Source organism: Talpa europaea (assembly GCF_964194135.1).
Source record: "Talpa europaea genome assembly, chromosome: 8".
Lineage (NCBI taxonomy): Eukaryota > Metazoa > Chordata > Mammalia > Eulipotyphla > Talpidae > Talpa > Talpa europaea.
The window spans coordinates 36,231,099-36,239,459 of NC_140075.1; the positions used below are offsets into that span (position 1 = coordinate 36,231,099).

The 8,361-nt window shown below is 36.8% G+C and overlaps 1 pseudogene across 1 annotated transcript; it reads right to left on the bottom strand.

Annotated features, from left to right (window-relative positions):
* Positions 1–3,588: 3,588 nt before the first annotated feature.
* Positions 3,589–7,480, bottom strand: LOC311175244 (farnesyl pyrophosphate synthase-like; annotated as a pseudogene). Its single transcript has 2 exons — positions 6,441–7,480; positions 3,589–3,716 (listed from the first exon to the last, which is right to left on the bottom strand). The product of its transcript is annotated as a farnesyl pyrophosphate synthase-like (transcript).
* Positions 7,481–8,361: the final 881 nt, after the last annotated feature.

The window sequence follows — 8,361 nt, forward strand, 5'->3', positions numbered from 1 at the left end:
AAAGTCTAAATAAAATCATTTTAGAAGGCACCACATGGCGAACGGATACAGGAGATTTCTGTAGTTGTTCTTTTTTTTAATATGATGAATATCTATTTAGGTACATAACAGCTGAAATTTGAAATGTCAGTTTTTATTAATGAAAGAGAAGGAGTAGCAGATTTGACAAACAGAGATCTGATAGATGACTGGTTAGACACACAGAAAGGAGTTTATTCTACAAATGTAATCTATTTTGAAGAGAACTATAGTTTCTCCAAGGTACTAATGAGGAAAACTAAGGTTTAAGCCAGCAATAATGAGTCAGTTATTAAGCATCCAAATCTCTGAACTGAGTATAATAGAAGGCTAGTTAAACTATATTTTAGAGAACCAGAAAGAAATTGGTCATGAAGGGGAAGTAATTGCTCTTCTTTGGTATACTGCCCAAATATTTAACTAAAGAGTACTGACCAATGCTTTCCTTAATCCAAATATATATTTTTAAATTTTAAATGCTACAAAACAATTGCTCTAGCGGGTGCCCCTTGGAAACATAATTTGAAGTGAAATGCTTTTTGGATATAAAATATTCTTTTGATTTTAGAAAGAATTCAGAAGTTAGGATGGAAACAAAGGGAAAAACAAATTGGAGTATTATGCCACTTTGAACAAATTTATTACAATGATAAATACATTCACACATATGTATACTATTGGCATAGTATGGCTAGAACTTCTAAGCTGAGGGCTTTTTAAAAGCAAACAATGAAACTTCTTTCCATTTAGCTCAGTTCCTGTTTGCTTAAGAACCAGGTAAGTATATCAATACACAAAATCAAAGAGTAACACAATTATAATAATATAAGGAAATGTGGATATCTTTGGCCTATTCCTTATATCATTACCTCAAACCTATTCTTTCAAAGGATATATTCCATACTGAATCTATACAGATGATGGAAGACTGGCTAGAAAAGAATTAGCACAAGTATAGAAATTCTTAAGTTTTAAATAATTGAATCAACAAAACAAAATCTTAGATGCAGAATACAAACTGGAGGATACTAGAGGGGAAGGGTGTTAGTAGGTGGGCAAAATGCATAAAGTGTGTCAGCTGTATAGAAGTACACAGAAACTAGACTTTTGGTAGTGATCACTACACAGAGTATGCTTGTACACAGTGCATCTGAAGTTTAGGTAATGTTATAAACCATTGTTACCTCAATAAAAATTTCTTTACAAAAAAGACTGAAAAAAATTGGATGAAAAGTATATTGTACTTTTCATTTAGGATCAAGTCAACTCCTCACACAAGATTTTATTTAATTCAAACCCATATTTAAAACTTACTAAGGACTCCCTGTGGTACAGCAGTTGAGCGCTGGGCTGTGAAGCTACCCGGAACCTCTGCAGCGCCAGTTCAATCCCCAGCTGCCAGCGAGGGTCCCAGATAGCGCGACAGACCTCTCCTATCGTGCCCGCTGCTCCCCTCCACAGTGCATTTCATCGGTCTGCCTGTTCTGCTCCCCACTCTGGCTCTGGTGAATTCTCTCACCGTCCCGTGCTTCTGACTGTACCCAGTGCTTGTATAAATAAATAAATAAATCTTTAAAAAATAAATAAAATTTACTAATGCAATAGAAGAGTGGTAATTGAATGAAAGACTTAAGTTGACAGAACTAATTCCAGCCTCATTGTAGTTGTATGGGCCAGCCTTAGTCCTTGTGGTTAAGAAAAAAATAAAACTGAATATATTTTTATCCAAACAGCAGTAGCCAAAAACACTATATACATTTCTTAATTCCATTCTTATTCATTGGTCCATTCCTGTCTTTTATTTATGGATCAAATAAATCCACTACTTTCATCTTTATTATTGTAAAAGTTTTCTAAAAGAATATTACCATATACAAATAACACCTTTAGTCACAGCATTAGCTATTGTTTCAAAAAATTGCCCGTAATGTCAAAAAGATAGTGATCAACCGAAAATAACATATTCCCAGAACAATGGTCACACTTGGTAGGTTGTTGTTTTTTGTGGTTTTTTTTGTTTTTGTGTAGAAGAACTGGGGTATAGGCTAGAGGTATAGGGGGTGAGAGGATTCACCAGAGATAGAGTAGGGAGCAGAGCAGGCAGATCCACTGAAATACACTGCTGAGGGGAGCAGCAGGCGAGACAGGAGAGGTCTGCCGTGCCATCATAAGTGGATTAGCTCCTTGGTCGGGGACTGAACTCAGGCTCTTAGCGCTAAGACTTAACCCATAGGCCATCAGGCAGCCCCCTTGGTAGGCTGTTAATTCAAGTGATTTTGCCATTTTTTTATTTTAATTATAAGCTTCCAAAATCTACCATACTGGATAATAAGTCATATTCCCAATACCATGTCCAAGGAAAATCCCTGAATTGCCTTGTCCTCTTGAAATGGGGAAAACACTATTGAACCCCTCACTCAGAATAGAAAATCACTTCCATTGACCTCATCTGCCTCTTACACAAGTCTCAATATTTAATAACAGCACTTAGGGCATGTCTGAAAATTGAATATTACAGGATTCACTTCTGGAGGACAGAAGTGAGTCTATCACAGAGGCTTTAAGCTAACTTGAATATATAGTATATAAGGGGCAATGTGCATGTAAATTTGAGAGTAGGAAGAATTCAGTGTTCATCCCATTCTCAAAATTCATGACACAAAAAACAAATTAAGAACTAGTTCTTTGAAGACACAAGAAAGATCCCAAAGCCTTTGTCCTTGCTTGTATAATCAGAATAAAATTATGAAGAACATAAAAGGAAAAACAAAACATTTTTTTTGTGTGCCTACAATATGCTAGGTTAAGCATTATATATACAATGTCTTTTATTAATATAACAACAATATGAAATAGATCCTATTATTTAATGTCTGAAGAAATGGGGCACAGACAGGTTATGCAAATTGCTCAATGTCATGCAACTTGTAAATGACAAAACCAAGAATAAAATACATACATATATGCATACACACATATACATACCTACTTATTTTACATATGTACTTTGCACTATTCAATGGCCAAATTCTGAGATTGGCTATGTCTAGAGCAAGTTAACAAAGTCACTCGACACTTACAATTAGGTAATTCTCTGTCTTGTTTCAGTATCTTCCCTTTTAGGTCATTATAACCACAGGAAGCAAACTGCTGCCCCTCTGTATCTATTTAATATGCAGACTTTCTCGAATGTTTCGAGTGAGATCACCTTTTAAGTTTGACTATTGATTTTCCTGAAATATAAACAACACCATCAGACCAATTTTTCTTTTGTAAAGACTGAGCCTTTAGGAGAATAAAGAGCTGCTACACTACATAGACCATAACAAGGGGACACATAAAAGTTGATATTTTCTTTTTATAACCTGAGAAAGTGCACAGTAGCAATTAAAGTGCCTGAATCTCCAAGTTCAAATCTACTTATTGTGGCTGATAATGGGCACAAGGAGAATATGTGCTCTATTCTAAGAGTAGAGAAGCCTTTAATAGCCTTTTAAGTGAAAACAAATAGTAAGAAAAGGCATGCAGCAGGTAAGTTCCTCTTTGGAGGTGCAGGATATACAGATTCTATTATTTGTTAATAGGAATTGTGTTACTGCCCCTCATCACTTTGATGCTGCTTTCAGCTTTCCCACAGATCTCACAGAAGCTGGCCTCCTGGGTGGTTGTCAGCAGGACATCCATCTGTTTTATAGCTTCTATTTAAATGGAGTAAAAAAAAATCACATAAAAAGCTATTGGGTATCTCTAGAACATATTAAGGAAATAAAATAAATACTATATAATTGTGTGATATGCTTCAACCTTACTTTATGCATTAGTTATCATCTTGAAAAGTTGTCTATGAAGTGCTTATTTTTACAGTTGGGTAAACATAAAGCTTTATTTAGGAAGTCTGTATTGGCAGCCACCATTGCCTCCTATTTATTTGTGTTACTGAGTATGGCTCCAATAGCAGGAAAGTGGGATTAGTGAGGGAGTAGACAGAAATGGACAATAGTGGAAAGGCAATCTGAAAGATGTGCTCTATAAATTCCTGCTCATTATATATGTTTGCAAAGATGGCAGCTACTTCATTAAGAAGGTAGTCAGAAGGAAGAAGACAGATGATAGATGACTTTACCCATACATGAAATGTAAATAAACAAAACAATGAATAGACAAAACTAAATCAAAACAAATCCTAGAAATAAGACTACAGAATTGAGGTTACCAGAGGAGCGGAGAGCAAGTGGAGAGAGAGTCTAATGGACTGTGTTGGAGGATTATAGGTGCTTTGATGGTGAGCGAGTACATATCTGGAGAAGCATGACCTATACCTCCAAATTGTATATAGTATTGTAAACCAAAGTTACCTCATTAAAAATTAATACAATTTTTTTAAAGGGGAGGTATCTGATGACAGCTCCTAACTTCAGGTAAACACAAGCACCAAAACTTTTTAAAGTTTCCATCCACCTAGTACACAGTGATCTCAGTGTAGGTTATCTCTATAAAACCCCACATTCTTTTTCAATGAAAGGTTCCTCTGCATTGAATAGTCTCCTGATCATAAAAGCTTGATGAATCCATTCTCATTAATTTTCTGGTGTACTCTGTCGTTGACACTCCTCACTCCTAGAAATATTTTTTTTTTTTTGTGAGATAGGAAATGGGAAAATGGTGGCAATGAGTAAGTAGATGGACTGTCTCAGCTAAAGAAAGAATAAGGTTATTTTTAAAAATAAACCCTTTTCTTCAATTAAATGATTTCTGCTGTAACTATTTACAACAGTTACAATGCTGGTAGCCTCCGTTCCACAGTTAGATGTATAGGGTTTGTTTCATTTTTGTTTATTCCTTTGTTTTGTTTCTCTATATTCCACATATGAGTGAAATCAACTGATACTTTACTCTTTCTGACTTAATTTGCCTAGCATACTCCTTTCTAACTCTATCCATGTTGGTGCAGATGGCAAGAATTCATCTCTTTTTATAGCTGAGTAGTGTTCCATTGTTTATTTATACCAAATCTGCTTAATTCACTCATAAGTTGTTGGGTTACTAAATTGGATCTGTAACTTGGCTATTGTAAGTAGTGCTGCTATGAACACAGGAGTATATGTATCACTCTGAATTAGTGTTTTTGCATTCTTCAGACAGATACCTAGGAATGGAATTGCTGGATAATATGGTAAATCTATTTGTAATATTTTGTGGAACCTCCATACAGTTTTTCATAGGGTCTAGACTAGTCTACTTATATGCAAAGTTTCCTTTTCCCTTCACACCCTCACGAACACTTGTTTCTGGTCTTCTGATATGGGTCATTCTCACAGATGGCCACAGTATCTCCCTGTGCTTTTGATATCCATTTCCCAGATAAGTTATGATGAGCATTTAAACTTTTTTGGAATAATTATAGTCTTAGGGAAGATTTGGAAAGATAGTATATAGTTCTTATATATCCCTCAACCACCTTCCCCCACTGTTAACACCTTATGGTATGTTTGTCAAAACTAAGGATCTAAGTATATTTTGGTATATTACTAGTAACTAAACTCCAGATTTCATGAGTTTTCCATTAAGAAAATGTCTGGTATGGTAGACACCCCCTGCAAAAGGACCATAATGACAGTTTGATCATGCACACGCACACACACACACACACACACACAGAGCATCTAACAAACTTCCACTTGTTCCAGAACATGGCTAAGCCACAGAAAATCTTTGACCCCAAATATTTAACAATCCTTCCTCTTTTGAAAGGCTCCCAAGCTGCCCTACTTCCCTCTTGTAGCCAACAGGAGCCAACAAATCAAACTGCAGGTCAGTTAGGCAGTCTTCACACTTCCAAAATTCCTACATTGATAGCATGCTTACCAATTCATGACTATCTCATTATTTCTTTTATTCTATAAAATTTATTCTCCTTTTTAAGGCTTTTGAATTCTTGCTGACATTGAAATGATGGCATATGTGTTGTTCTCTCGCACAAGTTTAAATTAAAAGACTTTAATTTTCTATCACACTTAGTTTTGCCTTGGGCACCATTAATGTCCTCTTTGTATTTATATAGCTTGCAGATTACTGTCTTTCTTACATCTGGTTGATGTATTTCATCAATTATGAAATTTTTGCTATTGTTTTTGTACATTTTCCACATTCATTTTCTTGTCTCTTTCTTGGATATTAAACTGAATTATACTATTGTTTTTCCAAGATCTTGGATACTTTTTCTGATTTTATTTCTTTTTCTCAATTGCTTCAGGTTGTATAATATATGCTTATTGATATGTTGATATGTTATCTGCTATGCCAGTTTGCTCTTAAGTGCTCTCATTAAATTATTTGAAAATTTTTAGATCTAGAATTTCTGTTTCTCTGTCTTTCTGAGGTTAGATAATAATTTATTGAGACTCTCCCCTTACAGCCCTCACTCTCTAGGTCACTTTCCTGCTTATAGAGCTTGTGTGCTAGTCCCAGGCAGATGGACAGGGGCTGGGGCATGGCATGCTGCTCAATGAGATTCATACAGCAGTTGTGACTATCTTCCTCATATTGCATGAACACAATGGCAAATACAGCTCCTCATATAGTGCCTTCCCCCATGCCATCTCTGCATTCTTCTGCCCATAATTCTCCCATAGGATTTGGCACTGCTCCAGAGAGGCCCAATGCATGCATTGAACCACCAGTCAGCTGCATTTGTTGTCTTGGATGTTAATACCAATCTTACCAGTTGCACTGGGGTCCCAAGGAAGTCAAGATAATCATCTTGAATCTGAAAGTGTTCTCCCAAATCTAGCAGAGAGATTTGCTGGCATGTTCCTGCCCTCCATCAATGCAATGACAGCAGCTACAGGGAGGTAGAAGGAGTAGAAGGAAGTCTTGTGCTTGACAATAGATTTTTACCTCTTTTCAGTGACTCTGCCAAGATCTACATTGCCCTGAGTAGCTGTGATCAGGTGCAGGGTCTGTCCAATCTCAGTCTGATAGGCATATTGCAAGAAGAGTTCCTTCAAGTTCAGGTAATAAGACTGCTCCCAACAGTAGACTTTCAGCAAGTTATATATACTTGCTTCCAGAAGCATAGCATCATTGATGGCATCCAAACCTATGCCTGGTTGGGTAAGGCCTATGCCTGCATGACCACCCTAGTTGGGTAAGGGATGAATCCATGTCATCTGACATCAGGAAGAAAACTTGGAGTGGTTCCACACATAAGCCTGCAGTCAGAGCTCACAGAAGACTCTGAGCATCCTGCTTCCAGCTCCTGAAATGCCATCAGCACAGTCAAACACTGATGGCACTTGCCTCTCATAGCATTGTACTAGAGGACCTCCTTGAGCAATAGCATCTTCTCTCTTAGAGCATTCCAGCTCACCCTCAGTCAGCACCTTGACAATCTGGGAGAAGTACTGGATGAAAAAATCTGTTTTTCTTGGGCATAAAAGTTCAATTTCTTGTCTCTGTTCATTTTTAGGGAGAAGCAAAGTGATCTGCTCCTAGATGCCAGTTCTCAGTATCTATTTTTTAAAGCTTCCATTTCCTTCCTAAACTCTTTATCTGTTTATATTCTGCACAGGTTTTTTTCTACTTAGATTTAATTGATATATAGATGAGTGATTTAAAGTTCTAAGTCTAAAATCTGAGCATTCTGCGGAATTGTGTCTGTCTTATTTTTCTTGATGTAGGATCCCATTTTATTTTTGCTTATTTGCATATCCTACATTTTGATTGTATGTCAAATAGTGTGACAGATACACTGCTGAGTTTCTTTTTTAAAACAATATTTATTTATTTATTTATTTATGTATACAAGAACTGGAGTATAGGCCAGAGGTGCAGGGGATGAGAAGATTTACTAGAGACAGAATGAGGAGTAGAACAGGTGGACTGACTGAAATATACTGTTGAGGAGAGCAGTGGGGAGACAGGAGAGGTCTGCTGCACCATAAGGGTTAGTTCTCTGGCCAGGGATTAAACTCAGGCGGCAGTGGCTGGTGACAACTTGATAGTGCTGAGACTTTAACCGCTGAGCCATCAGGGAGGCCCCACTGTCATTTCTTGATTATCTTATCTCACTCTAAAGCTTGATCACTTCTGTTCTGAAAGGCATAAGAATCTTACTGATCTTGTTGAGATGTTGGTGTTAGAACTATGTTGGCTCTGCCCTTAGTTCTTCACCATAGCTCTCACTCTACTTAGTGGTCCTTGTTCAAAGTCCTGGTCTTTTTGGAGCCTAAACTGAAAGGCAGCATGTTCAGAAAATTCTTTCTTCTCTAGCTGGATTTACTCTCCAACATCTTTCTAGCAGTGAGCATCCTCTCAGATTACTTCGATTTTAAAACTCTCAGA